We start from the raw sequence: 20,043 nt of genomic DNA, 5'->3' as shown, positions 1-20,043 counted from the left end.
AGACAATTTAAAACTAAACACTTCCAAATACTAGATATTTAATATAACAAAACCATAACATATTAACTAATCTTATAGATTTGAAGACAAACTTGAGAATTAAAGTTTTTGAAAAAGAAAACTTTAATTGTAAGAAATTGTTTCTTAAATTTCTTTTATTTTAATTAAAATTAAACTATTTTTCCATTAAATTGTAAAGGTAGTTAAATTATAAAGCATTTATTTACAACTTAATTAATTACTTTTTGATTACAAAGCACAGGAAATAACTCGTGTTGTTAAGAAAATGAGAAACGAAAGACAAAATCATTTTACAAAAGAATGTCATTATTAACGTCTCTATAATTTTATTAAAGGAAATGAAATTTGGGGTAAAATGTTTTCTTTTATAGCATGTTTCTTACTGCTTGTTTCATTTTCTGAAAACTGATTTTTTTTCTAAATAATTTTTGTTGTTGCTGTTGACGTATTATGACGAACAGTTTGAATACGAAATTTTTTTTTCTGTAGTCATTATGTCATTGTCAGCTGTGTTATGTTTTCATTTCCATTTTTACGTTTTTCTTTGCAGACATCAAACTTCAACCTTAATGTTATAGTGGGGTAGAAGAAAAAAATGCAAATGAATGTGTATTTTTCATTGGAAATATGGCTCTTGGTTTGTAGGTGTAACTGACTGGACATGAACATGTTGTTTTCAGTTTTCAGCTTTATTATCATTTTGTTTTTTCTCTTTTTTTTGGGTAAGTAATTATTGTGTAATGTCTATTTGTTTTACTTTTATGGTTTTTTTTTTTTCATCAAAAAACTGCACAGTTGTTGCTGGCAGTTCATTATTGAAAATGTCAGTTTGAAAGAAAAATTCTAAAAATGTTGCTAAATAACAGGGAATGTAAAAAAATATACATATTTGAGTAGAATTATGCTGTTCTTTAGAATGATATTTATAAAATTGTATAATGCTATTTTTCAGTACATGCTACCACAATTTTCCCAGAATTATCCTGGGAAGCAAATTATTAATTTTAAATAATTTTCAATTTTTTCCCAAAAAGTTAAGGAATTAAACTAATATTCTTCAAGATAAATCGATTTTTTATTAAACATATGCAGCTCCCATATAAGACTTGCTTTTTCAAATATATCTCCATTGTTAACATATGAGTTTAGTCATTTTGCTTTAAACATTATACATTAAATGAAATTTTTCATGATTTGTAATATAATAAATGTATTTACCTCCTAAAAGTATGCTACAAAATGTTGCCTTATTCAAATTTTATCATCTCTACTTTAATGTTATGTCATTAGTTAGAAAACACATTTATCTTAATTTTTCGCTCTATAATTTAACTAAAATTTGTTACCTTCCTATTTAAAACCCCATTATCTTCTTCATTTCTTACAATTGAGTATTCAAAATTATATATAAGGTCTTAAATTAACATTAATAAATATCAGTTAACATATATCTCTATTACTTACGCACACACATTTACTCATTTTACTACAAAGGTTTTATAAATTAAAACGCATTTTTCATGATTTGCAAAATATGCAATAAATATTTGTTCAAGCCAACTAAAGGTATGCTACAAAGTTTGTCATTTAAAGACACCTGTAAAAGTATGCTACTTAAATGACAAATAATAAATATTTATTTTGAATTTGTACCACCTAAAAGTATACTAATAAAATTTGTAGAAAAATGTTTCCTAGCAGGGTTGGAAAACTATTATTGTAATAATCAGTCCCACAATATTTAGGTTTTTTTTAGTTAGTAGATTAGTGGTATGATTTGTTTATAGGCTAATCATAAGATTATTCCATAGACTTCTGAACTGACTAGTCTACAGATTGGTCCATAGACTATGGTTCAGTCAGTTGCATAAACTAGTCTATAAACAACTCAATAGGTTCCTCAATAGACTTCTTCACAGACTTGCAAGACTTATCAAACGAGTCTATAGCCTAGTCAGTAGACTCGTCAAAAGATTAGCCCATCGGCTTTTCAACTGAATAGTCAGTAGACTAGCTGGCAGAATGATGTACATATTAGACATTGTCAATATATTAGTAAATGGATTAGTCAATAGAGTACCCAGACTTGTCAATAGATTAGTCCATACTCTAGTCCACATATTAATCAATACACTAATCAATAGACAAGTCAATGGTCTAATAAATAGGATAAACAATAGGCTATTAAATACACGGACCACGGTCCATAGACTATTTTACAGGAATTACCATAGACTAAACCATATAATGATTCACTGACTAGTCAATAGAGTAGTACAAAGACTGAACCATAGACTAGACCATAGAATAGATATTATATTAGTCAATAGACTAGTTCATAGCTTGGTCCATCGACTAGACCATAGACTGGTTAATAGACTTATACATAGACTTGTCTATAGGATTGTTCTGAGACTAGGCCAGAGATTAGTCTACTACTCCATAAGACTATACAATAGACTAAGTAACTGGTCTATAAGCAAACCAAATGACTAGTAGTGAGACTATTCCAGAGATAATCCAAAGACTAGTCCACAGACTAGTATGTAGACTAATCTACAGACTGACGTAGACTAATCTACAGACTATTCCATATAAAAGTATATCGAGTAGTCAATACATTAGTAAATAAACTGGTTCATAGACAAGCCCATAGACAGGTATATAGACCATTCAATAGACTAGACCATATATTAATCCATAGATTAGTCAATAGTTTGCAGACTAGTTTATATAGTAGTGAATAGAGGAATCCATAGACATTCCAAGAAATTAGTCTGTTAGACTAATGCCGAAGTGCTTTACACGGTGGTCTTTTTTATCATTTGGGTAGACTTGAGAGCTGTCTACCATCGCCCCTTCAATCTTCAATGAAGAAATCATGTGGCAATTTTTGTACATGGCTAAGCTGCTTCATGTACAAGCACTTTGCTGAAGTACTCGAGCTATCTAATCTCTGACCAAAGCTGCCCCTTTGCTTAACTTCCGAGATGTAAAACATCACTTCCGTTTACAACCACGCAGATGGTATGGCCTCTGTTCAGTCGGCAACAGCACCTAGAGACGTAACCGGTAGATCGATTTACGAATCCATCAAATAAGCCGAGACTATATTTTTACTCACAGCGACACACAGTGGTAATTCTGATATAAACAGAGTTTACTCTGAACATATCTGGACATCATCATTCAACCCAGCACACTTCTCAGTTTATCGTCCAGGCAGACTAGAGGTGCTGGTAGCACCTCTTTACCCCGCAATTGCAATACACCATGATGGGACATTTCATAATGGAAACATGCCCCCGAATCTGTTAGACTATTCCACAGCTACAGCTAGAAGTAAATATTAAATATTTAAATTTTCCAACCCTATATACCACTATCAATTGTAAATATCAGCTACAGGCTTATACATAGACTTATTCACAGACTGGTCCATAAAATGGCCCATTTACAAGTCAATAAAGAAATCGCCACCCAAATGTAAAAGCTTTCAGTTTAGTACTAAAAAAGTAGAAGATATAATAGAAGTTAATATTTAATATTTAAACTTTCCAACCCTGTATACCACTATCAACTGTAAATATCTGTCTTTCTCCCTAAGAATGTAGTAGAAAATGTTTGCGAATGTAAATTTTAAAAATTTGTGTATTAAGCAAGTAACATTATTAACAATCCAGATAAGATTTTAACATGTTAACTGTTATAAAGTTAATGCACCTGTGATATCTTAGCTTAATAAATAATTCATAAATTTCCTCCTTATACTCGTGTCAGAGAAAGAGAAAGTAGAGTATTATCTATAACTTAAGGCAAGCAAACGAGAGATACATGTTTTAGCAACACAGCACCTAAAAGTATGCAAACTCTTTATAGAAAACATAACACATAAAAGTATGCAATATGTTTTTTACTTGAACTTGATAAAAACATTTATTTTGAATTTAATTAAAACAAGCTTTTATAATTAGACATCTAATGGAAATCTTTAAGGTATTAAAATGACAACATAACAAGAAATTTCGGGAATTCCCTTAGCAAAAATGTTTGACTTTTTGAATTTAACAGTTAAATCTAACTTAAGAATAAAACAAATAAAATGTGTAATGTAATTAAAATAACACTTTGTTATTTATTTGATATTTTCAAGATAATTTTTACATTAAAGCTGAAATAAAAAAATGCTATAATCATTATTGTATGATGACTTAAACAACTATTTATATATAAATATATTTTTGATTAATTTTGTCATAAAACGTAATGAGTTATACGTGATGTAAACTCAAATCACTTTAAATGTAACTCATTAACTCGCTTTAACTTTGGCCTTTTTTGATGTGATAGAGTGAGAGGATTTAGCTGGAATTTTAGCTAAATTTTTTGTATACAAGACTATTGAAAGTTATTTGTTGTTTGGTATGTAGTGTTAATAGGCGTATAAATTTTATTCGTATGACAAGTTTGCATGTTGAACTATTTTGTTAAATGGCAACCAAATCGAATAAATTTGAAACTCTAAACAGTAGAGCTAAAATAACTAAGTATGTTCTAAAGAAATTCACCTCATTAAGGCTAAAATTTTATATATAACATTTATTAACTGACAATTTAGTTAATGAGAACATGATTCCAATAAAAATTGGTTTTAATTTAGACTATTTTGGTAAAAATTTAATATTTTAAAATAATAGCTAACAGTGCGTATGATTAATATTAATTATGTCTTAATTTGTTTAAATAAGCATAACTTTTTTAAATTTCAAGCGATTTTAAAATTTCAAAACCATTATAAAACTAAACACTTCTAGGTTTTAAATATTTAAATAAAAAACTGCTAATAAATAGTATTTTATATTAAATACTAACTTTAAAAATAAAAATTTTAAAAAAATATTTGATCCAATTTTTGAATAACTTTTGTTATTATTCTTCAACATTTTAACCTAAATATTTTATTTACTTCCACTGTAAATTCATTATTTAAACAGAAAAGTTTTTGTGTTTTTTTTTTTTTTTTTCATAAACTCATAAAATACACAAAAATTATTGTGGCATGCAAGCGGAAATGTTTTGCTCCATTATAAATTACGGCATGTAAATTATATTTCATTCATTACTGTCAACTAACACACACACACACGCACACACAATACAAACGGAAATAAACTTGGTATACAAAAACCAAACAGTATAGAATTTAATAATTAAACAATACTTAACAAAATAATGTTAACAAATATTTCAAAGTTTTTTGTTAAATCATATTTTAAATTATTAATTTAAAATATGAAAAAAAGTAGTTTTAACACGAATAACTTCATAACAAGGCCAAATAAATTATATACGAACTAAAGTTTTAACAAAAATGTTAAGCATATTTTAAGGCAAAAATTGTATATGAGAATATTCAACAATTGATTATATTTTTAAATTTAGTTTTCAAAACTTTTGTTTAATCTCGTGGCTTAAAAAGTTTTCTTAATAATGTTCCTAAAATGTTGCCTACTATGGGGATTTATCTTTTGAGTTAATTCGGAAAATTTGTTATGCTGTTCTAAGCTTAGTCTATTCTATTACTTAGTTTTAAATGTTTCAAAAGAAATTCTAGTTAAATGTTGTTATTATTCAAAATAAGCATTTTCGTTTTTAATAAATCCCTTGCGTTGACTAATCAAATTTAACATGCGGCCGTAAAAGATATTGTAATGGTTTAATAACACTTAGTAGAACAGCTAAAATGTTGTATAGTTATATCAAATGTTGGCAATTTTAAAAAGGAAATTGCAGCAGAAGGACCATTATTATATATTTTAATTTAAATTTCAAAAGCATACTTTCAGGCTAATTTAAATAATTTCTACAATTTCCAAATCATTTCCTGGTTTACTTTACACCAAATGGTATTAGGGATGTATTATAATGTTTTTAAATTATATGTAGAACTGAACTAGAACGGAACTAGAACGGAACTAGAACGGAACTAGAACGGAACTAGAACTGAACTACAACTGAACTACAACTGAACTAGAACTGAACTAGAACTGAACTAGAACTGAACTAGAACTGAACTAGAACTGAACTAGAACTGAACTAGAACTGAACTAGAACTGAACTAGAACTGAACTAGAACTGAACTAGAACTGAACTAGAACTGAACTAGAACTGAACTAGAACTGAACTAGAACTGAACTAGAACTGAACTAGAACTGAACTAGAACTGAACTAGAACTGAACTAGAACTGAACTAGAACTGAACTAGAACTGAACTAGAACTGAACTAGAACTGAACTAGAACTGAACTAGAACTAGAACTGAACTAGAACTGAACTAGAACTGAACTAGAACTGAACTAGAACTAGAACTGAACTAGAACTGAACTAGAACTGAACTAGAACTGATCTAGAACTGAACTAGAACTGAACTAGAACTGAACTAGAACTAGAACTGAACTAGAACTGAACTAGAACTGAACTAGAACTGAACTAGAACTGAACTAGAACTGAACTAGAACTGAACTAGAACTGAACTAGAACTGAACTAGAACTGAACTAGAACTGAACTAGAACTAGAACTGAACTAGAACTGAACTAGAACTGAACTAGAACTGAACTAGAACTGAACTAGAACTGAACTAGAACTGAACTAGAACTGAACTAGAACTGAACTAGAACTGAACTAGAACTGAACTAGAACTAGAACTGAACTAGAACTGAACTAGAACTGAACTAGAACTAGAACTGAACTAGAACTGAACTAGAACTGAACTAGAACTGATCTAGAACTGAACTAGAACTGAACTAGAACTGAACTAGAACTGAACTAGAACTGAACTAGAACTGACCTACCTAGAACTGAACTAGAACTGAACTAGAACTGAACTAGAACTGAACTAGAACTGAACTAGAACTGAACTAGAACTGAACTAGAACTGAACTAGAACTGAACTAGAACTGAACTAGAACTGAACTAGAACTGAACTAGAACTGAACTAGAACTGAACTAGAACTGAACTAGAACTGAACTAGAACTGAACTAGAACTGAACTAGAACTGAACTAGAACTGAACTAGAACTGAACTAGAACTGAACTAGAACTGAACTAGAACTGAACTAGAACTGAACTAGAACTGAACTAGAACTGAACTAGAACTGAACTAGAACTGAACTAGAACTGAACTAGAACTGAACTAGCACTGAACTAGAACTGAACTAGAACTGAACTAGAATGAACTAGAACTGAACTAGACAACTGAACTAGAACTGAACTAGAACTGAACTAGAACTTGAACTAGAACTGAACTAGAACTGAACTAGAACTGAAATCGAATATGAACTAGAACTGAACTAGAACTTGAACTAGGAACTGAACTAGAACTGAACTAGACCTGAACTAGAATGAACTAGAACTTGAACTAGAACTAGAACTGAACTAGAACTGAAACTGAACTAGAACTTTGAACTAGAACTGAACTAGAACTGAACTAGAACTGAACTAGAACTGAACTAGAACTGAACTAGAACTGAACTAGAACTGAACTAGAACTGAACTAGAACTGAACTAGAACTGAACTAGAACTGAACTAGAACTGAACTAGAACTGAACTAGAAACTGAACTAGAACTGAACTAGAACTGAACTAGAACTGAACTAGAATTGAGCTAGGAATAAACTGAGCAACCATTTCTAATTTAAAAATATTCATATCATAAAATTTCTTTCAAGTGTTGCCTATTTTAGGGACATTTTCTAAAAACAGACACTTAAGCATTAGCTAATAACATTTTATAAAATACAAACACAAGTTCATTTTCAATAAGTCATTACTTAAAGTGAAAACAAAATTAATCCCCCGTCTCTCACTTCTGACACAATAAAAGTTTTTCAACAAATATGAAACAATAACAAAAATAAATAAAGAAAAACACATATATTTTGTTATTTTTTATAATGGAACTCACTTAACATTGACATAATAAACAATTTATTGTTATTCTTACTACAACTACTGTTGCCATTGTTAGCAAATTGTTGCCACAATGGTTGGCAATTTATCATATATTCGAAGGAGAGAGGTGTTTAGCTACAAAATGTTAAAAACTGACATGTTGCAAAAAATCAAAACCATTAAAGAAAAACAAACGATTTACAAGTACTTGTGTTGTAACACAAACAGCAACAAATAAACAAGTAAATGGCAACATACTTAAGTGTAGTTGTAGTAGTTAAGAGGCAAGAAGTAATGCCTTAGAAGCATAAACCATCAAAGCCATAAAAAACAACTTTAAAGCCAACAAGGAATACAGTGTGGAAAAATACAAATGTAGAAAATTTAAAAATCTGTAAAGATGTTCAAGTAAGCTGAGCGCTTAAAAGTAGGCAACAATGTTTGAAATTTAAGAGAAAAATTAAATACAAATCTTATAGACAAGAAGCAAAAATGTCTCACATAAAACAAATTGTAGAGATTTTCTAAAAAATATTATTTGTATTAAGTTTTTCTTAGAAATTATCTAAAATTTAAAGAAAATTTTGTAGAATTTTATCTGCTGTGTTTTATTTATTTTTTGCGAACTTATAACCCCCATCCGGCAATCAATTTATAAAACTTTGTATTGAACTGCAAAAACTTGTTTGTTTCATTATCATCAACATTAACTGCCCAAAACACGTATTTTCTTTATAAGGAGTTTTACTTTTCGCCCTAGAAAAATAAACAGGAAACTAGAAAATAATCAAAATAAAGAAAACTTAAAAAAATGTGTATTTGTTAAAGTTAGAACGAATTTTATTGATCCTACAACAAACAAAAGTTTAGACAAATATTTTATTCCACTAGACTATAGACTAGACTAGACTATAGACTAGACTATAGACTAGACTATAGACTAGACTATAGACTAGACTATAGGACTATAGACTAGACACTATAGACTAGACTATAGACTAGACTATAGACTAGACTATAGACTATACTATAGACTAGACTATAGACTAGGACTATAGACTAGACTATAGACGAGACTATAGACTAGACTATAGACTAGACTATAGACTAGACTATGACTAGACTAGACTATAGACTAGACTATAGACTACGACCATAGACTAGACCTATAGACTAGACTATAGGACTAGACTACTAGACTATAGACCTGACATAGACTAGACTATAGACTAGACTATAGACTAGACTATGGACTAGACTATAGACTCGGACATATAGACTATGACTATAGACCTAGACTATAGGACTAGACTATAGACTAGACTATAGACTATGACTATAGACTAGACTATAGACTAGACTATAGACTAGACTATAGGACTAGACTATAGACTAGACTATATACTAGACTATAGACTAGACTATAGACTAGACTATAGACTAGACTATAGACTAGACTATAGACTAGATTATAGACTAGACTATAGACTAGACTATAGACTAGACTATAGACTAGACTATAGACTAGACTATAGACTAGACTATAGACTAGACTATAGACTAGACTATAGACTAGACTAGACTATAGACTAGACTATAGACTAGACTATAGACTAGACTATAGACTAGACTATAGACTAGACTATAGACTAGACTATAGACTAGACTATAGATTAGACTATAGACTAGACTATAGACTAGACTATAGACTAGACTATAGACTAGACTATAGACTAGACTATAGACTAGACTATAGACTAGACTATAGACTAGACTATAGACTAGACTATAGACTAGACTATAGACTAGACTATAGACTAGACTATAGACTAGACTATAGACTAGACTATAGACTAGACTATAGACTAGACTATAGACTAGACTATAGACTATAGACTATAGACTATATAGACTAGACTATAGACTAGACTAGACTAGACTATAGACTAGACTAGACTGATATACTAGACTATAGACTAGACTACTATAGCATAGACTAGATAAACAGACTATAGAACTAGGAATATAGACTTAGACTATAGATAGACTATAGACTAGACTATAGACTAGACTATGACTAGCTTGACTATAGACTAGACTAAGACAGATATAGATAGACTATGATAACTATAGGACTATATAGACTAGACTATAACTAGACTATAGACTAGACTATAGACTAGACTATAGATGCATAGACAGACATAGACTAGACATAGACTAGACTATGATAGACTATAGACTAGACTATAGACTGAATATAGACTAGACGATAGACTAGACTATAGACAGACTATAGACAGACTAGACTAGACTATAGACTCGACATAGACTAGACTATAGACTGGACTATAGACAGGACATAGACTAGGACTAATAGACTAGACTAAGACTAGACTATAGACTAGACTATAGACTAGACTATAGACTAGACTATAGACTAGACTATAGGACTATACTATAGCTAGACTATAGACTAGACTATAGACTAGGAACTATAGACTAGACTATAGACTAGACTACTTAGACTGACTATAGACTAGACTATAGACTAGACTTATAGACTAGACTATAGACTAGACTATAGACTAGACTATAGACTAGACTATAGACTAGACTAGACTATAGACTAGACTATAGACTAGACTATAGACTAGACTATAGACTAGACTATAGACTAGACTATAGACTAGACTATAGACTAGACTATAGACTAGACTATAGACTAGACTATAGACTAGACTATAGACTAGACTATAGACTAGACTATAGACTAGACTATAGACTAGACTATAGACTAGACTATAGACTAGACTATAGACTAGACTATAGACTAGACTATAGACTAGACTATAGACTAGACTATAGACTAGACTATAGACTAGACTATAGACTAGACTATAGAAGAGTTTAAAAAATCGTCTAAATTTGAATAAATAACATACGTTTGAATTGACAGAACTGTATGACGTAGGGTATTCAAAAGAAAGAAACCAGAAACAACAAACTGTTCAATGTTAATGACATTGATTTGATTATTACTTTTGCCATCAACTTAACAACCACCACCACCAATCATCCTCCGTTTTATTAACACCATAAAACATATCATATTATTTACTTTATCTAACTTTTTTCTAACACTAAAAGCTTTAATAGAAAGAAAAAACTAAATTAAATTATTTGACCATATAACAACCCAAAAAAAAAAAAAATGATTAGATGACACTGATTGGCCAAATATCCACTTTGATTTTCATATTAAAAATTTTCAAATTAAAGAAAAAAAATGTCTGCCAAATACTCAATGTCAATCTTAACATTAAAGTTCACTAACACAACATTTATTTAAATACAATTTTGTGGTTTCCCTTTGAGTCTCTCTCTCTGCTCAGAGTAATTTGTAGCAATTTTTGTTTATTTTTATATACAAAAGAAAAACATATAAGAGACAGTTACTGCAACAGATATTCATTAGTTTTTACTTGTTTCTTTGTTGTAGTAGTAAAACTTTATACATTTAGTTTGCTAGTGAAAACATTTTAGTATATTTTTTCCGTTTCTCTTTGCAATTTTGTTGTTTTTTTTCTTTTATTTTGAATGTGATGTATTAAAAGTGTAGATTGTGGTCTCTGCTATATTTTAGCCACTCTGTGTATGACATTGTATTTGTCCTTGTATTTAAGTTATTATGTGTTAAAATGTTACACAATACGACCATCAGTCGCTATGACTTGTTATAAAAAAGTTGTAAGAGAATATAAAATAAACAATTTTTAGCTGAAAAACTTTAGCTAAACGGATTTAGTTGTGGGATAACAAGTAGTATTTTGTTGATAAAATTAGAACAAGAAACAAAGCAAATCATTTAAATAGCTTACAAAAGTTACCACAAACCCTGGTATACTTTTAGGGGTCAGTAGTAATTGTAATAAATCATAGTATACTTAAATAGAATTAAATGAATACAAATTTGTTGCATATGTTTAGGAGGAAATGTATTAAGATTATTACACAAAATTTTTCTCAAAAACTAAATCGAAATCTTTATAAAATCTCTCTGTCAACAATGAGTCTCAGCTATTTCTTTATTGTCATAAACAATTGCCTAAACTTAAGGCTGAGATCATAAATTATTCTATTGCATATCTTAAAGTTTTAAATTAAATACATCTCGTTACAACTGCACACTCAAACTTTAAAGTAAACATTAAAAAAATAAATTAATTTATTTCATGTGTAGTCCTTTATATTAATAATATTTCATATTATTAATTATTTCCAGTGTTTACTTTTACTAATATATTAGTCAGCATTTGCCGCAAAATACACATTTTTATCACTCGTCATACTAAAAATATTTAGAGTCGATCACCCTAATATACATATATACATACATTAGGGTGATCGACTCGATTTTTCAACCGGTTTTAAAACCGGTTTTTTCTGCTTTACCAGTGTCGGTTTTTTCTTAATGTTGATTTTTCGAATATCGAATAACCCGGTTTTTTCACTTTTTAAAAACCGGTTTCGAATACTTTTATTTGCTTTGTATTCAAAGATTATTTAAATGAAATTTTTAAGTAAATAATAATACAGCCCGCCTAAATTTTAAAAATATTCGAGTCGAGGAGCTAGCGTATATTTTTCTAAAGCTCATTTAGTTAAACTTTTTTGATTTTCCTAATTAATTAAAAAAAATTTATTTGTAAAATTGATAACTATTTGATAAAATTTTATCAATCTTAAGATTATATTCCAATTACAATAATTAATTTACGGCTGAAATTTTATGGAAGTGTTGGAATGCCTATGCAAATTTCCTAAACAGGGCTTTTAAAGTAAGCTATGATTACCTTATGTTTAACAAAAGTGTCCCACTTTTTTCCTAATTTTTTTATATTAAAGAAATAATGTAAATCAGACGACTAGATCTAAAGTTATAATCTTTTAAACTGTTAAAAATCATTTCGGGCCATGTTTTATTAATCAAATTTAAACATAAACATTAAGTTTTTCAAATTAAAATACGTTTTTTTATTTATAATGAAAAACCGGTTAACCGGTTTTTTCTGAATTTGAAAAATATCAACCGGTTTTTTTTAAATGTCAACTATTCGAACTATTCGAAAACCGGTTTTTGGAAAATGTCGAATAATCGATCACCCGAACAGACAGACAGACAGACAGACAGACAGACAGACAGACAGAACAGACAGACAGACAGACAGACAGACAGACAACAGACAGACAGACAGACAGACAGACAGACAGACAGACAGACAAACAGAGAGACAGACAGACAGACAGACAGACAGACAGACAGACAGACAGACAGACAGACAGACAGAAGACAGACAGACAGACAGACAGACAGACAGACAGACAGACAGACAGACAGACAGACAGACAGAACAGACAAGACAGACAGACAGACAGACAGACAGACAGACAGAACAGACAGACAGAATACAGACAGACAGACAGACAGACAGACAGACAGACAGACAGACAGACAGACAGACAGACGACAGAAAGATACAGACAGAAATCAGACAGACAGACAGACAGACAGACATACAGACAGACAGACAGACAGACAGACAACAGACAGACAGACAGACATACATACATACATACATACAGACATACATACAGACAGACATACATACATACATACATACATACATACATACATACATACATACATACATACATACATACAACATACATACATACATATACATACATACATACATACATACATACATACAACTTTGTACCCTCTTTTCATGTAATATCATTAAAATGGCGATTTTTGGCTATATTTGTAATGTTTTCACCCCTTTTCCAGAGATAAAACCAAAATTTAATATTGGAATTTAATAGAACCCATAGGGTATCTAAAAATAATATTTTTTGTTATAAGAATCTGTACTTAAAAGTTCCAAGATGTATTTTTGGTATCGTTTTTCAGTTTCTAATTTAATTATCTGGATCATAAGTCCCTTTTCGTACCTCTAGGGACGATATTTACCGACAAAGTTGTCTAGTGTATATTCATGTACATATTGGCACTAATGTATTTTAAATTTTCAATATATTATAGCGGTATACAACCCCAAAACATGCCTTAACAAAACGTCATCCTATATAGTAGATTCCAGTTTTTACTACTCGTAACTTTCACGCTTATGTTGCCCGTTACAATAACACTGTAAGTCCTAAATTTTGGTTTTAATTTGATCATAGTAAATAATATTTAAACACATATCAACATTTTTGATGTGATCATAATGATATCGTGCCATGCAGCATGGAGACCATTGGTATATAAAAATAATGATTTTACTATTTTGAATGGTGCTTCTTCGAGGCATGTTTTGGAGTTGTACACTTCCACAACACATTGAAAACTTAAAATGTATAAAAGCTGATATCTAAAAGAATATATACCAGAAAACTTTCCCGAAAAATAGTTGATCCTAGTATTATAAAAATGGACTTAAGTTCCAATATATTGAATTAGCGACAGAAAAATGATCCGAATAATTTATCTTGGAACGTTTAAATACAGATTCTTGTAACAAAAAATATTATTTTTAGATACCCCAAGGGGTCTTTTAAGTCCCAATATCAAATTTTTGTTTTATCTCTGGAAAAAAGGATAAAAATTTACAATTATGGCCAAAAATCGCTATTTTAATGATATTACATGAAAACAGGGTACAAATTCCCCAAAATTGTGGACCAAATGGGCCAAAAATATATCCTTTCCGTGGATAGTAACCCCTTAAAACAATATTACGCATAAAAACCATTTGATTCTTAAATTTGTGTTGCGTATAATATGATCAAATATGAAATACAGGAAAAATTCGTATACTTTTGTGAGGCAATTTCATGGACTTTTTTTTTAAAAAAGCACAATTAATTTAAGTCAATGCAAAATTTTCAAGTTTTAAAAAGCGTGATATCAAACATAAGGACTATCTAGACAATATAACAAATTAATTTATTTATTTTGCACACAAAATATATTATTATATTTGGTTTCTTTTTATAGTTTACCCAAATTCGAATAATTATGAGAGACACTGTACATGCGTACAAATGTGAAGTGTAATATTGAATTTAAGCTCATGAAATGTCATAAAACTGTGAGTGTACTTACATACATACCTACATATGTTTATTTACAAATTGCAGCATCAATATTGCCAAAAAATAATAAATAAAACTACAACTGGCAGTAGCAAAACCAAAATAAAGTTACATTGCTGCTAGGAAAAACTAAACGCAAACAAAAATAACATCAATACTCGCCATATTAGTTTAACAAATTTGAGTGTGCGCTGCTAAAGCACAAAAATATATTTGTGTTGGCCTGCAATTATGTCTGCCTGCTACTAGAAATTGCAAACATGAGTTGCAATTTTTATATTAATACGAATATATATGACTGCAATTTTTAGTAGCAAAGTGATACAAAAATTATAAAGTTTCATATTTATTTTATAGTCATATACAAGAGAGGTGGTGCTAGTGCTGCATATTTAAACGCTGATTATTTCATATGCATAATCCCCCAACGATTTAAAAGATTTACATGTCGTACTTTTTCATATGTTGCTTTTTGTATTTTAATAATAAATGTCCTCTCTGGCAGACAACTCCAATAAACAACTGACACTACGGGACATACTATACACAATACATATAAAAAACTACTCTTACTCAATGTTTCAAAATTTATTTACTTATATTTATTTAAGTTTTTTTTTACAAGTAATTTAATAAAATATATTTCATATTTTACTGGCATGAGAATATAAATTTTATTTTTGATATGTAGCCATCCAGTCATTTACTTAAATATATTATATTGCCGTGTGTGTGTGTGTATGTAAGTATGTATTAAATGGATTTATGTTTGTGAATGTGTGTAAAGGATTTACTTTAATAAATTATCAGGTTTTATATATTTTTTGCTGTAAGCAAATATGGCATAAAAAGAGATGAATGTAAAAATTGCGCCTTATTATTTAATAAAATTTGCTGCAAAATATAAATCTTAAGTGAAAAACTTGTAGAACTTTGTGTAACCTAAAAATGCCCAGAAAAAAATAATTCATATCTGAAATGAAACATTTTCATTCAGAATAAGAAATGTTCATAAATAATATGCGATTTAATTTTTCCTCTTTTTCCTTAATATTTCATAAAAAATTGCAATAAATTTCCATTATATATTGATCTGATCTCTTATACAGATTTTTTCTATAGGAAAAATATTTTATATAGATATTTTCTACAGATAAAAACTCTTAAACTGATGTCTTTATAGAAAAAAACATTTATACAGTATTTTTCTATGGAAAAACTTTTCTACAGATTTTTTTTAAAATTTAACTCTAATACAGATTTTTTTCAATAGAAGAAACTCTTTCTCGTTTCTATAGAATTTTTTTGCAATAGTGACAATTTTACACAATTAAAAAAAAAAACAAAACTTTTATACAGATTTTTTCTAAAAAAACTCTTATACTCAATTTTTTCTCTTAAAAAACTCTCATACTGTATTAAAAAATACATTAAACTGATTTTTTTCAATAGACAAAACATTTTGCAGATTTTTTATAGAAAAATTCTTATACAGATTATTCTATAGAAAACATGTAAGAGTTCTACATATATTCACCTTTGCGGACTCTTATATACTCTTCAGCATAGTGTGTTTGGAAAGCATGTCCGACAGAATTATTGAAGATTTAAATCACGAAAATATCTGGGGTCTTTAGAAAACTTATTTCAACAGATACGCAGACGGATGGACAGACAGACGGGCAAACGTTTATCTGCAGAATAAAACTGTTATACAGATTATTTTTCTATAGAATAAAAACTATTATACTGTTTTTTTTAGATCTCGAAAATATTCGGGGTCTTTAGAAAATTTATTTCAACAGACACACAAACGGATGAACAGACAGAGAGACGAACAGACAGACAGATAGACAGAGTGACAGACAAACGTTTATCTATAGAATAAAACTGTTATACATATTACTTTTCTATAGAAAAAAACTATTACACCGTTTTTTTAGATCTCGAAAATATCTGGGGTCTTTAGAAAATTCATTTCAACAGACACACAGATGGACAGACACAGAGAAAGACCGACAGACAGACAGACGGACGGACAAACGTTTATCTGCAGAATAAAACTGTTATACAGATTATTTTTCTATGAAATAAAAACTATTATACTGTTTTTTTTAAATAGAAAATACTCATATGCAGATATTTTTCCACAGATTTTCTCTATAGAAAGAACACTTCTACAATTTTTATAAAAACAAATTCATATCAAACCTTTCAGAGAACAACCTTTCTAGAGAACATAATTTAAATTTGAAAATTTTTTTAGAATTATACTTAGATGCAAGGTATTAAAGGTTCGTGTTAACCCATTAAATTGCAGTAAATGATTTTTAATAAAAACAAATTCCTATACAAATGTTTTTCTCTTTTATCACTCTTCACTGTTACTTACATTCTCAATCATATATTTATACCCTTTACCACTATAGTGGGGAGGGTATTATGCGTTTGTGCTGGTGTTTGTAACACACAATAATATTGGTCCTACACCCACCTTTAAGTATACCAAGCGGCTCAGAATCTCCTTATGAGTCGATGTCTGTCTGTCCGTCTGTGTGTCTTTCTGTGTGTCCATGTAAACCTTGTGCGCACGCCACATGTCGCAATTTTTAATATAATTTGATGAAATTTGACACATACTCTTCTTTTGACCCAAGAACGAAGTTGGTTGAAATCGGTCTATTATTTCATCTAGCCCCCATACAACTGCACCCCCGAATAGGGCTTTTGAGCTTATAACTATGTTATATGTTGTAGAATCCCTAGAAATTTCGGCAAATCTCAGTTTCATATAACATACTCACTGATGTAGGGTATCATATGGTCGGCCATGACCTACTATACATTCTTACTTGTTTCAAAACGTTATTTATTTCTTATCACAGTTGTTGCTGGCTGTTGCTTTTAAATACTAATAAAAAAAAATACATTTTAAATGTATTTATGTGCATGTTACCATATAACTCAAATGCATAAATCCATTTTTTTAATACTTTAGCACAAAAAGGATAAAACACTATAACATCTAACGTTGGAAAAAACCATAAGAGAGAGAGAGAGAAAAACTTAAATTGTAGAAAAGGCAGATGTGCAACAAATTTTTTTATGTGCGTCATATGCGTAAAACAATAATTTTTATAGGAGCTTAAAAGCACTAAACTAAAGTGAGTAAAAAAGAGGACATTTTTTATGGTTTTCCCATATACATTTATACACACAGTAATTGCAATATTGTGTGTGTGTGTGAGTGTGTGTGTGGTACGTGTTGTATGATTGACAGCTTTAATTTGTCAAAAAACATGTACAGATACTTGTTAATGGCCCTTTTTTGGTAATAAAAAACGACAGAGTAATAAGTTTTAATAACAACTATTCGTTATAATTAATTCGCTGCAATTCAATTGATTTTTATGATATTAAAGCATTTAAAAAAATGTAGCATACTTTTTGGTTAGCTATAGAAAAGAAAATTAATTTTAATTAACAACTTGTAACAAATTTAATTTAAATTTTATCCAGGATTTTTTTTAATTTTCTTTAAATTAAAACTGTAAATAACTTTTTATTTGCCAGCCCAAAAGTAGACATTAATTTTTATTTACCTTTTTTGAAGGTTCAAAATAAAAGCCCAAAACTTTCATATTTATTTAATGTTCAAAAAAAAACCCTTTTTTTCTTGGCAAAAGACTAAAATTAATAATACTTAAGATGGTTATTTATAAATTAGGTCCAAGTAAATTTAGATAAGGAAAAAATAACCTTTTTTTCTAAGACATACTTTTCGTTTTCTCACAAACAACCCTTTAATGAGTTCATAAACTAAAGGCAGACAAAGAAAAAAGGTAACTTTTTGTAGCAAAAAAAGTCTTAAGAGGTATAAAATAAATAGAAACTGTCAAAATAATGATTTTATTTTTTAGGCATATTAAAACAAGAAATTTTAAAATCTATAAATATTTAAAGAGTTTAGCAAATAAAAACTATAGTATACATATAGGCTTAGGTGTTTTACACAAAGTATAGTTTAATATAAAATTGAATCTTTGGAACATTTGGAGGAAAATTACAACCTAAATAAATAATTTTATTAAGAATGTAATAAATCAAACTTGTGCTAACTAAAGAGTTAGGCAAACAAAATGTTTGGTATACTTTTAAGATGAGATGTTCAATAAGAAATACGGGTGAAAAGGGAGCTTGATTATGGGCAAATTACAGCTTAAATAAATAATTTTGTTTAGAATGTTATAAATCAAATTTTAAACAAGATTATTTTAATAGCCTACTATAAAGGGGTTTGTAAATAAAAACTATTGCCTAATTTTAGGATGAATTCTTTAATAGAAGGAAAAGTTAAGTAGAAATTACTAAGGAAAGTAAATTTTGCAAAAATTTACTAATGAAAGGAAATTTTGCAAAAATTTTCTAAAGAAAGCAAATTTTTCGAAAATTTCCTAAAGAAAGCTAATTTTTCGAAAATTTCCTAAAGAAAGCAAATTTTTCGAAAATTTCCTAAAGAAAGCAAATTTTTCGAAAATTTCCTAAAGAAAGCAAATTTTTCGAAAATTTCCTAAAAAAAGCAAATTTTTCGAAAATTTCCTAAAGAAAGCAAATTTTTCGAAAATTTCCTAAAGAAAGCAAAATTTAGGAAAATTTCCTAAACAAAGGAAATTTTTCAAAAATTTCCTAAAGAATGAAAATTTTTCGAAAATTTCCTAAAGAATGAAAATTTTTGAAAATTTCCTAAAGAATGGAAGTTTTTCGAAAATTTCCTAAAGAATGGAAGTTTTTCGAAAATTTCCTACAGAATGGAAATTTTTCGAAAATTTCCTACAGAATGGAAATTTTTCGAAAATTTCCTAAAGAAAGGAAATTTTTCGAAAATTTCCTAAAGAAAGGAAATTTTTC

At 29.1% G+C, this 20,043-nt stretch overlaps 1 protein-coding gene across 1 annotated transcript in view; it reads right to left on the bottom strand.

Annotated features, from left to right (window-relative positions):
- LOC119601134 (IDLSRF-like peptide) overlaps positions 1–20,043 on the bottom strand; it is a 111,952-nt gene that overhangs the window by 36,950 nt on the left and 54,959 nt on the right.

The sequence above is a fragment of the Lucilia sericata genome, unplaced genomic scaffold (assembly GCF_015586225.1).
Source record: "Lucilia sericata isolate MDLA Ls3-8-SP2 unplaced genomic scaffold, ASM1558622v1 Contig000144F_arrow, whole genome shotgun sequence".
Lineage (NCBI taxonomy): Eukaryota > Metazoa > Arthropoda > Insecta > Diptera > Calliphoridae > Lucilia > Lucilia sericata.
Note: the sequence above shows the minus strand (reverse complement) of the source record. Positions and strands in the feature narration are given on the sequence as shown.